Source organism: Bufo bufo, chromosome 2 (genome assembly GCF_905171765.1).
Source record: "Bufo bufo chromosome 2, aBufBuf1.1, whole genome shotgun sequence".
NCBI lineage: Eukaryota > Metazoa > Chordata > Amphibia > Anura > Bufonidae > Bufo > Bufo bufo.
The window spans coordinates 840,270,929-840,285,273 of NC_053390.1; the positions used below are offsets into that span (position 1 = coordinate 840,270,929).

The 14,345-nt window shown below is 45.5% G+C and overlaps 1 protein-coding gene across 1 annotated transcript in view; it reads right to left on the reverse strand.

The window, feature by feature from the left end:
• Positions 1 to 8,040: 8,040 nt before the first annotated feature.
• DQX1 (DEAQ-box RNA dependent ATPase 1) overlaps positions 8,041 to 14,345 on the reverse strand; it is a 53,126-nt gene continuing 46,821 nt past the window's right edge. Inside the window, exon 15 of the mRNA XM_040419482.1 lies at positions 8,041 to 8,054. The gene's annotated coding sequence lies outside the window, so the exon portion shown is untranslated. The remainder of the gene's footprint in view (positions 8,055 to 14,345) is intronic.

The window sequence follows — 14,345 nt, forward strand, 5'->3', positions numbered from 1 at the left end:
TGAATCGCGCCTGCCATGGTTAAAATGTACGGGCTCCTAGTAGTTCCGGTCATGTGGCGCCTGGGAAGCAAGTGTGCGTTCCACAGGGACGTCACGTGAGCGGTGAAGATCCGGGTGTGCGTTCCACCATTGTACACTCTAGCAGTTGCGCTAATATGTGAACTTAGGGGCAAAATATAATCAGTATTAATGAGGGGACAGCATATAGCAAATATAAGGAAGCCTTCTGAGTCTAAATGTACATAAAAGAGCATGATACAGCATGGGAGAAAAATAAACTTAAAGGGAGAATTAAAGGGAAAATGGGGGGAAAGGGTCATCTCACCCGATGCAGATAACATTTATTTTCAGCGGGTCTGTGTAAAATAGAACAATGTTTAGACCATATAGATATCATCTATGATTATACATTAATAAAGAAGTCACATTCGCGATTCAGACCGTTAGGTGAAAGTGTCCCTAATTTATGAATCCAGAATGCCTCCCTTGGTTTTAGGAGGAGTGTCCGGTTGCTTCCTCTCCTGGGTGGATCAATTTGTTCCAAAATCTGAAAACTGAGTTGCGAGATTTGATGTTTCTTGTCCGAAAAATGGTATGGTATTGGTAAGAAAGTGTGGCCAAGTCTAATAGTCGATCCAAGTCAAGTGGCCTTGAGTCTTGTGCTTACTTATTTGATCCCGAATATGTTGCGTTGTCTCCCCCACATATGTGAGTCTGCACGGGCATTTTATTAAATAAACCACGAAACTGGAGTCACGGGTATAGAATCCTCGGATTGGAAAGATCTGTCCAGTACGTGGATGCGTGGCATATTCACCTTTTATTACGCTCGAGCACTGGCCACAAGGCAAACAAGGATATGTACCTTGTCGTCTACTCCGTAAAAAAGTCTGTTTCGGCTTGACCAATTTGTCCCTGATAATGGGAGATCTTTTGTAGCACGACAGGAGGGGTTGATTGAATTCTTTCATATTGGGATAGGCTTTAGCTAAAAGTGGCCAATGTTGTTTAAGAGTCTGTTGTATTTTTGGCATTAAAGGATGTTATGTGGTTACACATGCTATTCTGTTTTGGTTATTGGGTATGGGTCGTGACTTGGGGGTCTCTTTTAGGTTTTGTAGAGCATTGTTAAAACGGTCTCAGGATAACCCCTATTAAAAAGTTTCTTGGTCATAGTGTCAAGTCGTTGACAATTCGGTCAACCCGTGTGTACTGTGACCGGGGTAAAGATTTTTCTGTAGCAGCTTTTGTAGTGGAGGAGACTGTTTGTTGTACAAATCTATAGATAATGTTCCTGTTTGGTCAATTTGGACAAGTGTATCAAGGAAGCTAATCTCTTCTTTACTGGTGTGGGAGGTGAAGCCAAGTTCATTGTATATCTGGTTTAAATCCTCTACAAACCTGTGTACAGTGGACATTGGTCCCCTCCAGATGCAAAAAATGTTGTCTATAAAACGGTACCAAACATCAGCGCATTGCTGAAATAAAGGATTTGTATAGACGTGATCCTCCTCCAACGCGATCATAAAGGCATTTGCATAAGGCGGGGCCACGTTTGACCCCATCGCGGTACCCCTTCTGTGGCCATAGTAAGTGTCACCAAACAGAAATTGTTGTGTATTATCCAAATTAGAGTGGTTGTGTAATAGTCTTGCCGTGGTCCGGTCTAGAGATTCTGTTTATGCCTTTGGATACAAATATTGGGCAACTGGATGAAACTACTGTATAATTAAATATACACTTTGAATTGCAATACTTAAAACCTGTGTGCCTCAATCTCACTATATGTATATTGGCTGTTTTCAGCCCTTGATTGGCACCAGAGCCTGTCGAATAGAGTGCGGGTCTCTACTTCATCACATATTCTTCCAAATGAACGTGAGGACGGCACAGTGGAAGGTGGAGTGGAGGACAAATGGGAGGAGAAGGAGAAGAGGCAGGACGTGGAGCGCCGGGAGTGTGGCTTTGTGGGTTCTGACGGCGTTGCTCCCACTGGGCTCGGTGATGGGAGGCCAGGAGCCTTCTTAAGGCGGTCCTCCCTAGGTGAGTGTTGGACTTACCGCGACTTATGCGTTGACAGCACAGGCTGCAGATGGCAACACTATTGTCAGCAGCTGACAGGTTAAAAAAAAGCCCACACTGCGGAGCCATGTGCCGGCGTCCTGGGAGCGCCAGATGTGACCGTGCATGGTGGATGGCTCGCTCCAGATACATTTGCAGTCTGCTTTTTGCCTCCTGTGCACTGTGAGCTCTGCCTGCTTCTCCTCCTTCTCCTCCCTCTCTGCTGCTCCGTCTCTCCCTCTAAACTCCCCTCCTCTTCCTCTCTTTTGGGCACCCATGTGACATCCATCGACACGTCATCATCCTCACCTTCACCACCACTGACATTTGAGATCTCGGAGTAGGTAGCAACAGCGGGGACCTCCGTCCTTGGGCTGATCTGGGTCCTGTCGTCAGACTGGTGACTGGCGGCCGTTGCTACCTCCTCTTCCTCATCCGATGCCAAGAATGCGCATCGGTAATGTCTGGGAATGGATGGGAAAATAATTCCTCTGACTCGAGCGGAGGGGCTATGGTGGTGGTGGTGGTGTCTTTGGGGGTGCAGATACAGAGGATGAGAGGGGTGCAGATAGAGAGGATGAGGAGGGTGCAGAAGCAGAAGGCTGAGTGAGCCACTTAACCAACTCTGGTGCGTCCTTTGACGTAATCGCACGCACCATCTCCAACTTCCCACTTAGGCTCCGGCCTGGTGCACCTGCCCGACCCCTACCACCCCTGCGGGATGGCCGGCCTCTTCCTCTGCCTGTCATTTTCAAAATGACCCTGTGACAAAAGTCTCTAGAGAAGAGCAGTATTTGTGGAAGAAGGTATATCACACCCCTGCCTCAATCAGTTTTGGGGGCAACAGGTAAATCACACCAGTTGCAATTAGTTATTCCAATGTCGTTTGTCCCTCTGTATAGCTGCAGTATCTCAGCAGAACCGCACACAACTGCTGCACATGCATTATATATAAATGATATTATAGGTATATCACACCCCTGCCTTAATCAGTTTTTTTGGGGGGCAACTGGTATATCACAACTAGAGATGAGTGAATTTCTAAAAAATGTGATTCGGCTGATTCGACGAATTTTCTGAAAAAATTTGCTTCGATCCAAATTTATTTGCGGCGAATCACGTTAAAAAACATCTATTTCCTGGCTGCAGAGAGCCTGTATAGGGGTGTAGAACACTGTGCCTGTATAGCGGTGTAGAACACTGTGCCTGTATAGCGGTGTAGAACACAATGCCTGTATAGCGGTGTAGAACACTGTGCCTGTATAGCGGTGTAGAACACTGTGCCTGTATAGCGGTGTAGAACACTGTGCCTGTATAGCGGTGTAGAACACTGTGCCTGTATAGCGGTGTAGAACACTGTGCCTGTATAGCGGTGTAGAACACTGTGCCTGTATAGCGGTGTAGAACACTGTGCCTGTATAGCGGTGTAGAACACTGTGCCTGTATAGCGGTGTAGAACACTGTGCCTGTATAGGGGTGTAGAACACTGTGCCTGTATAGCGGTGTAGAGCACTGTGCCTGTATAGCGGTGTAGAACACTGTGCCTGTATAGCGGTGTAGAACACTGTGCCTGTATAGTGGTGTAGAACACTGTGCCTGTATAGCGGTGTAGAACACGGTGCCTGTATAGGGGTGTAGAACACTGTGCCTGTATAGCGGTGTAGAGCACTGTGCCTGTATAGCGGTGTAGAACACTGTGCCTGTATAGCGGTGTAGAACACTGTGCCTGTATATCGGTGTAGAGCACTGTGCCTGTATAGCGGTGTAGAACACTGTGCATGTATAGCGGTGTAGAACACTGTGCCTGTATAGCGGTGTAGAACACTGTGCCTGTATAGCGGTGTAGAGCACTGTGCCTGTATAGGGGTGTAGAACACTGTGCCTGTATAGCGGTGTAGAACACTGTGCCTGTATAGCGGTGTAGAACACTGTGCCTGTATATCGGTGTAGAACACTGTTCCTGTATAGCGGTGTAGAACACTGTGCCTGTATAGCGGTGTAGAACACTGTGCCTGTATAGCGGTGTAGAACACTGTGCCTGTATAGCGGTGTAGAACACTGAGCCTATATAGCGGTGTAGAGCACTGTGCCTGTATATCGGTGTAGAACACTGTGCCTGTATAGTGGTGTAGAACACTGTCCCTGTATAGGGGTGTAGAGCGCTGTGCCTGTATAGGGGTGTAGAGCGCTGTGCCTGTATAGCGGTGTAGAACACTGTGCCTGTATAGCGGTGTAGAGCACTGTGCCTGTATAGTGGTGTAGAACACTATGCCTGTATAGCGGTGTAGAACACTGTGCCTGTATAGTGGTGTAGAGCACTGTGACTGTATAGCGGTGTAGAGCACTGTGCCTGTATAGCAGTGTGGAACACTGTGCCTGTATAGCGGTGTAGCACACGGTGCCTGTATAGCGGTGTAGAGCACTGTGCCTGTATAGTGGTGTAGAGCACTGTGCCTGTATAGCGGTGTAGAACACTGTGCCTGTATAGCGGTGTAGAACACTGTGCCTGTATAGCGGTGTAGAACACTGTGCCTGTATAGCGGTGTAGCACACGGTGCCTGTATAGCGGTGTAGAGCACTGTGCCTGTATAGTGGTGTAGAGCACTGTGCCTGTATAGTGGTGTAGAACACTGTGTCTGTATAGTGGTGTAGAACACTGTGTCTGTATAGTGGTGTAGAACACTGTGCCTGTATAGCGGTGTAGAACACTGTGTCTGTATAGCGGTGTAGAACACTGTGTCTGTATAGTGGTGTAGAGCACTGTGTCTGTATAGCGGTGTAGAACACTGTGCCTGTATAGCGGTGTAGAACACTGTGCCTGTACAGCGGTGTAGAACACTGTGCCTGTATAGCGGTGTAGAACACTGTGTCTGTATAGCGGTGTAGAACACTGTGCCTGTATAGCGGTGTAGAGCACTGTGCCTTGCAGTAACACACATAGGGAGTCTGCTGTGGTAGTGAAATAATACTGTGAGTCCGTATGACATGCAGATGACAGGCGTCGCTCTTACAATCACTGCACACTGCACTTATTTGGGCAGTCACGGGGCCAAAACTGACCAAATAACTCCAGTGTGAACTCAGCCTTACAGGTCGATGTTAGCGCCAAGAAGAAGCGCACTCCTTTTACACGGCCGTCAGCTGATTCCACATAGATGTCTACAGAACCTGTTCTATTAACCCCTTATACAAGTAGAGCCCCCGACAGAGTGGAGAGGGGGTCAGCAGTAAGGTTGTGGGGACGTCACTGTGACGGACTGAACCGTCACTGGGGCTGCTGGAGAAGCCTGAGGGCTAGCCTCCTTACTATTGACTATGGACCCAGAACTATGGAGACCCCCTCAGACCTTTTGGGGTTACAAGGAACTATGATTTATGTGTGGAATTTATGTGCCACATATTTCCTATTGCCCATTAAAAAGGCATGGTGTGGATTCAGCAACACAAAAAGGGTTAACTCTGCACTGAGACTCCCACTGATTGTGTTAGTGATGGGATTAAGATAGCTGACTCTAGGAGCAGCTGACTCCGGTGTAGATGAGTAGATCACCCTATGATACACTCAGGAGATAATCCCATCACACGTGTCTCTTCTCTCCCTATTCATTCATTATGGAGGGGGTGAAGATGTCTGTTTGCATGTTGTTCATGGTTGATTGATTTATGTTGTTAGACTTCTTGAACTGAATATATACTGAGTTGATCTTCAATAAAGGGAGTTCTTGTTTTATCCTCAACATAGAGCCTCGTCTCATGTGTGGGGGAACAGCTATATTTACTCTGGGGATTGCTATCGGTATTATATTCCCCTGGGATTACAACACGGTTCTACCCACTGGAAGTTGGATCCTGGTCTTGGGACCAGGGTGGGTGGAAGACGGCGAGATCCCAACCAAGCTGCGGCGGTTCGTGGGGTCGGCTGTGATTACGGTGTCAAGTGGAGTGCTTGGAGCCCTCAGGAAGCACTAGGAGCATCCATCAATGGAGGTACCCAGTCAGGGTGCCAGGAGATCCGTTACAGTCACTGATTATTTGCCCTCTGATCCATCAGAACAATAACCCACAAAAAACGGATCCTGTCTGTGCAGCATCCGCCTTCACTCGGTCAGCATTTGGTCAGTAATCCATCAGTATTGGTAAAGCCTAAAAAAACTGGAGTGGATCCAAAACAGAGATGACACGTGAATGGAATATTTGCATGTCTCCTGTGTTTTGTACCCACTCCTGCTTTTGGCTACCAAATCACAAGCCAATTCTGATGGGACCGTACAGGCCTTACAGCTGCTACACAGACAGGATCCGATGTGCGTCTCATTTTTTCTTTCCTTCTGACCGATCAGAAGAAAGGTCAAATAAATGATGATGTCATCCAGGCCGAAAGGCAAAATAGTGGCTATGGAGTGGGGAGGATGAGAACAGCATGAGAAGTCCACAGAGTGGACCAAGGACATAGTGGTGAGGTGGAAGCAGCATGAGGAGACCACAGAGTGGCACAATGACAGTGTGGAGGTGGCAGCAGCATCAGGAGGCCACCGAGTGGCACAATCACAGAGTATGTAGTTGGCAGCAGTATGAAGAGGCCAGTGAGTGGCCAGGTGACATAGTGTGGAGGTGGGTGGCAATACCAGTACTCGCTGAAGATGGTGGGTGTAAGAAGGAGCACTTGATCAGATGTGTGGCATCAGGCAGGTGACAACATCAGAATAGTAGCTGAGGCAGGTAGCCAGAAGAAACCAGTCTCTTTTGTCAAAATGTTGCTGTGGCACCATGGATGATCTAGTCTGATGCATCAGCCATTGGTGTGTCGGAATCCTGGCTGATCCACGTATGATTCATCTTGATACAGTGTCCCACTATGTGCTATATGTGAGCACTTTAAACTCTTGCTAAATGTCACATCAGATGTATTGTGGTATTGTGCTGTAGTTCCCTTTAACAGGCAGGCAGTGTCATGTACCTTTATTCGCTCCTAGGTGGTGCAGGAACCACTTAGATATATAGCTGGGGGGGGGGGGGGGGTAAAGTTAGTGTGTCCGATGTTAATGAAGAGATGAGGAAGTTAATGGAGGAGGTGGAAATTTTTATTTCCACTGAAATAATTCACAAAAGATATTTTAGCACATATCAGTGCAGCGCTTAATGCAAGATTATTTCTGAAGTTAATGGGACGTAGCGGAGGAAGTAGGTCCGCGCTGGAAGAGCGAGACGCGGACCTCATGCGGTTTCTGTGCTGCACTGTGAAAAGTCCCCGTAGTGTCCAGTAAGCAATACCGTAGATAGATGCGGGCTGGGGCGAATTATTTAGCATTTTTGTGCAGGGTTAGTGCATAGTGTATTCACCTGTATTGGTGCGCCGCTCTTATAGACGTCGTCACGCAAGTGCGCAGTGTGTGAAAGGTAAATACAAAATTTTAACACAACGTAATTCAGGCCATATCGCAAAAAGGACTTTCCCACATATAATTGCAGAGCTGAACATATCTTGATTTTTGTACAGAATTACGCCACTAAAGGCTTTACCTCATATAACTGCAACAGTGAAAGCTGAATATATTTCTATTTTTCTACTGATATACGTCAATAAATGTTTTTCAAGATATAAGTGCAGCAGCGAATGGCAAATGTATATTTATTTTTCTACTGCTATACGCCAGTTAAGTCTTTACCAGAAATAACTGCAGAAGTGACCTGGGAATATATATTTCTTGTAGTACTGAAATACGCCCCTATACGCTTTCACCAGAAATAACTGCAGAAGTGACCTGGGAATATACACTGCTCAAAAAAATAAAGGGAACACTTAAACAACACAATGTAACTCCAAGTCAATCACACTTCTGAGAAATCAAACTGTCCACTTAGGAAGCAACACCGAGTGACAATCAATTTCACATGCTGTTGAGCAAATGGGATAGACAACAGGTGGAAATTATAGGCAATTAGCAAGACACCCCCAATAAAGGAGTGGTTCTGCAGGTGGTAACCATAGACCACTTCTCAGTTCCTATGCTTCCTGACTGATGTTTTGGTCACTTTTGAATGCTGGCGGTGCTTTCACTCTAGTGGTAGCATGAGACGGAGTCTACAACTCACACAAGTGGCTCAGGTAGTGCAGCTTATCCAGGATGGCACATCAATGCGAGCTGTGGCAAGAAGGTTTGCTGTGTCTGTCAGCGTAGTGTCCAGAGCATGGAGGCGCTACCAGGAGACAGGCCAGTACATCAGGAGACGTGGAGGAGGCCGTAGGAGGGCAACAACCCAGCAGCAGGACCGCTACCTCCGCCTTTGTGCAAGGAGGAACAGGAGGAGCACTGCCAGAGCCCTGCAAAATGACCTTCAGCAGGCCACAAATGTGCATGTGTCTGCTCAAACGGTCAGAAACAGACTCCATGAGGGTGATATGAGGGCCCGACATCCACAGGTGGGGGTTGTGCTTACAGCCCAACACCGTGCAGGACGTTTGCATTTGCCAGAGAACACCAAGATTGGCAAATTCGCCACTGGTGTCCTGTGCTCTTCACAGATGAAAGCAGGTTCACACTGAGCACATGTGACAGACGTGACAGAGTCTGGAGACGCCGTGGAGAACGTTCTGCTGCTTGCAACATCCTCCAGCATGACCAGTTTAGCATTGGGTCAGTAATGGTGTGGGGTGGCATTTCTTTGGAGGGCCGTACAGCCATCCATGTGCTCGCCAGAGGTAGCCTGACTGCCATTAGGTACCGAGATGAGATCCTCAGACCCCTTGTAAGACCATATGCTGGTGTGGTTGGCCCTGGGTTCCTCCTAATGCAAGACAATGCTAGACCTCATGTGGCTGGAGTGTGTCAGCAGTTCCTGCAAGACGAAGGCATTGATGCTATGGACTGGCCCGCCCGTTCCCCAGACCTGAATCCAATTGAGCACATCTGGGACATCATGTCTCGCTCTATCCACCAACGTCACGTTGCACCACAGACTGTCCAGGAGTTGGCAGATGCTTTAGTCCAGGTCTAGGAGGAGATCCCTCAGGAGACCGTCCGTCACCTCATCAGGAGCATGCACAGGCGTTGTAGGGAGGTCATACAGGCACGTGGAGGCCACACACACTACTGAGCCTCATTTTGACTTGTTTTAAGGACATTACATCAAAGTTGGATCAGCCTGTAGTGTGTTTTTCCACTTTAATTTTGAGTGTGACTCAAAATCCAGACCTCCATGGGTTAAAAAATTGGATTTCCATTTTTTTATTTTTGTGTGATTTTGTGGTCAGCACATTCAACTATGTAAAGAACAAAGTATTTCAGAAGAATATTTAATTAATTCAGATCTAGGATGTATTATTTTTGTGTTCCCTTTATTTTTTTGAGCAGTGTATATTTCTTGTAGTACTGAAATACGCCCCTATACGCTTTCACCAGAAATAACTCCAGAAGTGACCTGGGAATATATATTTCTTGTTGGACTGAAAACGCCCCTATACGCTTTCACCAGAAATAACTGCAGAAGTGACCTGGGAATATATATTTCTTGTAGTACTGAAATACGCCCCTATACGCTTTCACCAGAAATAACTCCAGAAGTGACCTGGGAATATATATTTCTTGTAGTACTGAAATACGCCCCTATACGCTTTCACCAGAAATAACTCCAGAAGTGACCTGGGAATATATATTTCTTGTTGGACTGAAAACGCCCCTATACGCTTTCACCAGAAATAACTGCAGAAGTGACCTGGGAATATATATTTCTTGTAGTACTGAAATACGCCCCTATACGCTTTCACCAGAAATAACTCCAGAAGTGACCTGGGAATATATATTTCTTGTTGGACTGAAAACGCCCCTATACGCTTTCACCAGAAATAACTGCAGAAGTGACCTGGGAATATATATTTCTTGTAGTACTGAAATATGCCCCTATACGCTTTCACCAGAAATAACTCCAGAAGTGACCTGGGAATATATATTTCTTGTTGGACTGAAAACGCCCCTATACGCTTTCACCAGAAATAACTGCAGAAGTGACCTGGGAATATATATTTCTTGTAGTACTGAAATACGCCCCTATACGCTTTCACCAGAAATAACTCCAGAAGTGACCTGGGAATATATATTTCTTGTTGGACTGAAATACGCCCCTATACGCTTTCACCAGAAATAACTCCAGAAGTGACCTGGGAGTATATATTTCTTGTTGGACTGAAATACGCCCCTATACGCTTTCACCAGAAATAACTCCAGAAGTGACCTGGGAATATATATTTCTTGTTGGACTGAAATACGCCCCTATACGCTTTCACCAGAAATAACTCCAGAAGTGACCTGGGAATATATATTTCTTGTTTGACTGAAATACGCCCCTATACGCTTTCACCAGAAATAACTCCAGAAGTGACCTGGGAATATATATTTCTTGTTGGACTGAAATACGCCCCTATACGCTTTCACCAGAAATAACTGCAGAAGTGACCTGGAAATATATACTTCTTGTTGGACTGAAATACGCCCCTATACGCTTTCACCAGAAATAACTGCAGAAGTGACCTGGGAATATATATTTCTTGTAGTACTGAAATACGCCCCTATACGCTTTCACCAGAAATAACTGCAGAAGTGACCTGGGAATATATATTTCTTGTTGGACTGAAAACGCCCCTATACGCTTTCACCAGAAATAACTGCAGAAGTGACCTGGGAATATATATTTCTTGTAGTACTGAAATACGCCCCTATACGCTTTCACCAGAAATAACTCCAGAAGTGACCTGGGAGTATATATTTCTTGTTGGACTGAAAACGCCCCTATACGCTTTCACCAGAAATAACTGCAGAAGTGACCTGGGAATATATATTTCTTGTAGTACTGAAATACGCCCCTATACGCTTTCACCAGAAATAACTCCAGAAGTGACCTGGGAATATATACTTCTTGTTGGACTGAAATACGCCCCTATACGCTTTCACCAGAAATAACTCCAGAAGTGACCTGGGAATATATATTTCTTGTTGGACTGAAAACGCCCCTATACGCTTTCACCAGAAATAACTGCAGAATTGACCTGGGAATATATATTTCTTGTAGTACTGAAATACGCCCCTATACGCTTTCACCAGAAATAACTCCAGAAGTGACCTGGGAATATATATTTCTTGTTGGACTGAAAACGCCCCTATACGCTTTCACCAGAAATAACTGCAGAAGTGACCTGGGAATATATATTTCTTGTTGGACTGAAAACGCCCCTATACGCTTTCACCAGAAATAACTGCAGAAGTAACCTGGGAATATATATTTCTTGTTGGACTGAAATACGCCCCTATACGCTTTCACCAGAAATAACTGCAGAAGTGACCTGGGAATATATATTTCTTGTTGGACTGAAATACGCCCCTATACGCTTTCACCAGAAATAACTGCAGAAGTGACCTGGGAATATATATTTCTTGTAGTACTGAAATACACCCCTATACGCCTTTACCAGAAATAACTGCAGAAGTGACCTGGGAATATATATTTCTTGTAGTACTGAAATACACCCCTATACGCTTTCACCAGCAGTGCGGATGTATTTAAATTTTTTTTAATAAAATAAGCCGCTATACTCTTTAACTAGAAATGAATGCAACCGTGCAGTGCGTTTAAAGGTTTTGTGTATTACTAAAATACCGCCCTATGCTCTTTCACAAGAAAATGATCTTAGCGCAAATAACACAAAGTGTGACCTGCGTATATATTTCTGGTATTGTAGTGAAATAGGCCACTAAACGATATCAGACCCTAACCTGCGTCTATATTTCTCTTTTTTCCACAGATAACAGCCAGTAAAGGCTTCAGGATTTTCCGATGACTCTCCCCGGCATCTGCACGCCTCTCCCTGCCTGTGAAATGATTCCTCTCACCATCCTCTCTCTGCACTAGTAAATCGCTTCTTTCCTTTTCTTTTTAACAATTCGTTTTTCTCTCCCTCTCCCTAGCGCCTGCATACACGTCTGTCCCTGAACAAAGTACGATAGTGAACGGCAGACTCTAAGATGGCCGCCGTATTTATAGGGCTGGGACATCACCGGGCTGGCTGGCTGCTGATTGGCTGCATGCAAGGCATTATGGGTCATCCTGCCTTTCCACAGTTCCTTGCCCCATGTCCTCACACGTGTAGCCGCCATTTTAGCCGGCTAGCCGCAATGTTAGGAAAAATTGTGATTCGTTACCACAAAGCGCTAGGAAATTCGCATTCGTTCAGAATCGAATTTTTCTGGAAATTCTGAACAAATTCGACTTCGTCAGCTTCGATTCGCTCATCTCTAATCACAACAGATGCAATTATTGGTTCCAATAGCGTTTGTCACGCTGTGTAGATGGCGGTAACGCAGCAGAAGCGCAGACAAATGCTGCACTACCTAAATGCACTATATATAGAAGGTATATTACTGGTATATAACACCCCTGCTTCAATCAGTTTTTTTGGGGGGGGGCAACTGGTAAATCACATCAGTAGAAATTATCCGTTTCAATAGCGTTTGCCCCTCTGTATAGCTGCGGTACCGCAGCAGAACCGCACACAACTGCTGCACAATACACATGCACTATAATATACTTTCTATGTTATAAAGTATATTATAAGTATATCGCACCCCTCTGTATATCACACCTATCGATAGCACACCTATACCAGTCCTTACAAGGACTTTTGTGGCCCTATTATCCAGCGTTTGGTGTCCCTAACAGCCTGTCCCTGCTCCACACAGCAACCTCTCCCTACACTGGGAAAACACTGAATGTAAAATAGCGGCCAGATCGGATTTATTTATAAGGTAGGGGGTATGTCCATGTGCTGAAACGTCTCCATTGGCTGTCCTGTACCACCTGATGGATGTGTCATGGGTCAAAGTTCTGCACAATGTAAAAGAATATGGCGGGCGCGAATATAGCCATATGTTTGCCCGTTTGGCGAATCTCGAACAAGCAAAGTTTGCCACAAAACGACCGCTGGGCGAACCGCAAGGCCATCTCTACTTCTCAGCAGGTGACATTTTCACAGATGTGCTATCTGGAGAGGTGATCCTCTCACTCAACATACCATTCAGGTGAGGTGATCTTGATAGTCTCACAGATGTGATATTCTAGAGCGATTGTCTTCTGACAGACGTGATATTTTGGTGAGGTGCTCTTCTCACATAGGTGATCTTCTGGAGAGGTGGTTTTCTCATTAACATGGTATTCTGTTGATGTGGTCTTCTCACAGAGGTGATCTTCTAGAGTGGTGGTCTTCTGGAAAGGTGGTCCTCTCAAAGAGGTGATCATCTGGAAAAGTTTCACCGTACTCACCTTGAATTTGGCAATGCCCTATTTCTATGCACAAGGGGTGAGGAGATCCTATGATGTGACATGATGATTACAGACACCACGTGGGTAGAGGGCCCTGGTGTAATAGGTCACACACACCGCTGTGGCAACATTATAGAAGACTAATAATAAGCAGCGTCACCAGAGGAGATCATACAATATGATAATGCTTATTTCTGCCTCTAACCTCACATCAAGGTCTTCTACTAATACTTATTAGGACCGGGCTCTTCGCAATAGTGACGAAAGTGAAACAAATGCAATCCCAGGTGGACACCATTAAAGGGATGGGTGACTTGAGGATTGGATCTAATTCTGTCCTAATAGTCAATGTGTGCTGATAAATTATGAATTGGATGTCAGCAGATCCCACCAAAATCCACCCATAGTGGTAGGGTCTTACAAACAAGCACTGTTCTCCACTTCTGGGGGTAAAAGTAATTGGCATATTCTGGATTTTACCATTTCATACATAGATATAGGACAAGCTATAGGATCCATATTATATACTTTCCACAGAATATAGGATCATCCATAGTGTCCACATAATAACATCATAGAGCTTATAGAAGACATGCCTACATATGCAGCAACCCCAGGAGGAAAAGATCTTTTGTTGTGGATGTTCATGGGATTGATATGGCCTCCAGCACTCAGGGCTGGGGTCTGTATACAGGTGGTTCAGGCCTGCGGTCTGTACACAGAACCTACCATTCTGGACGTGAAATGGTGTTGTCTGATGCAGTTGTCTTAGGGCATGTCTCTCCGATCACCACCATACAATGTTCCTCACCATGGATGCACAAAGCTCATGTATGGGAGGTGGTATATCTGAGAACTATGCCCATTACGTGTACTGTGACACCCATCATGCACTTAGTAAAAAAAGAGACTATTTTCTGCTTTAACCAAGCAAGCCTGGTCATTTGTCTGCATATCTGGCTGAATCAAGATTACGG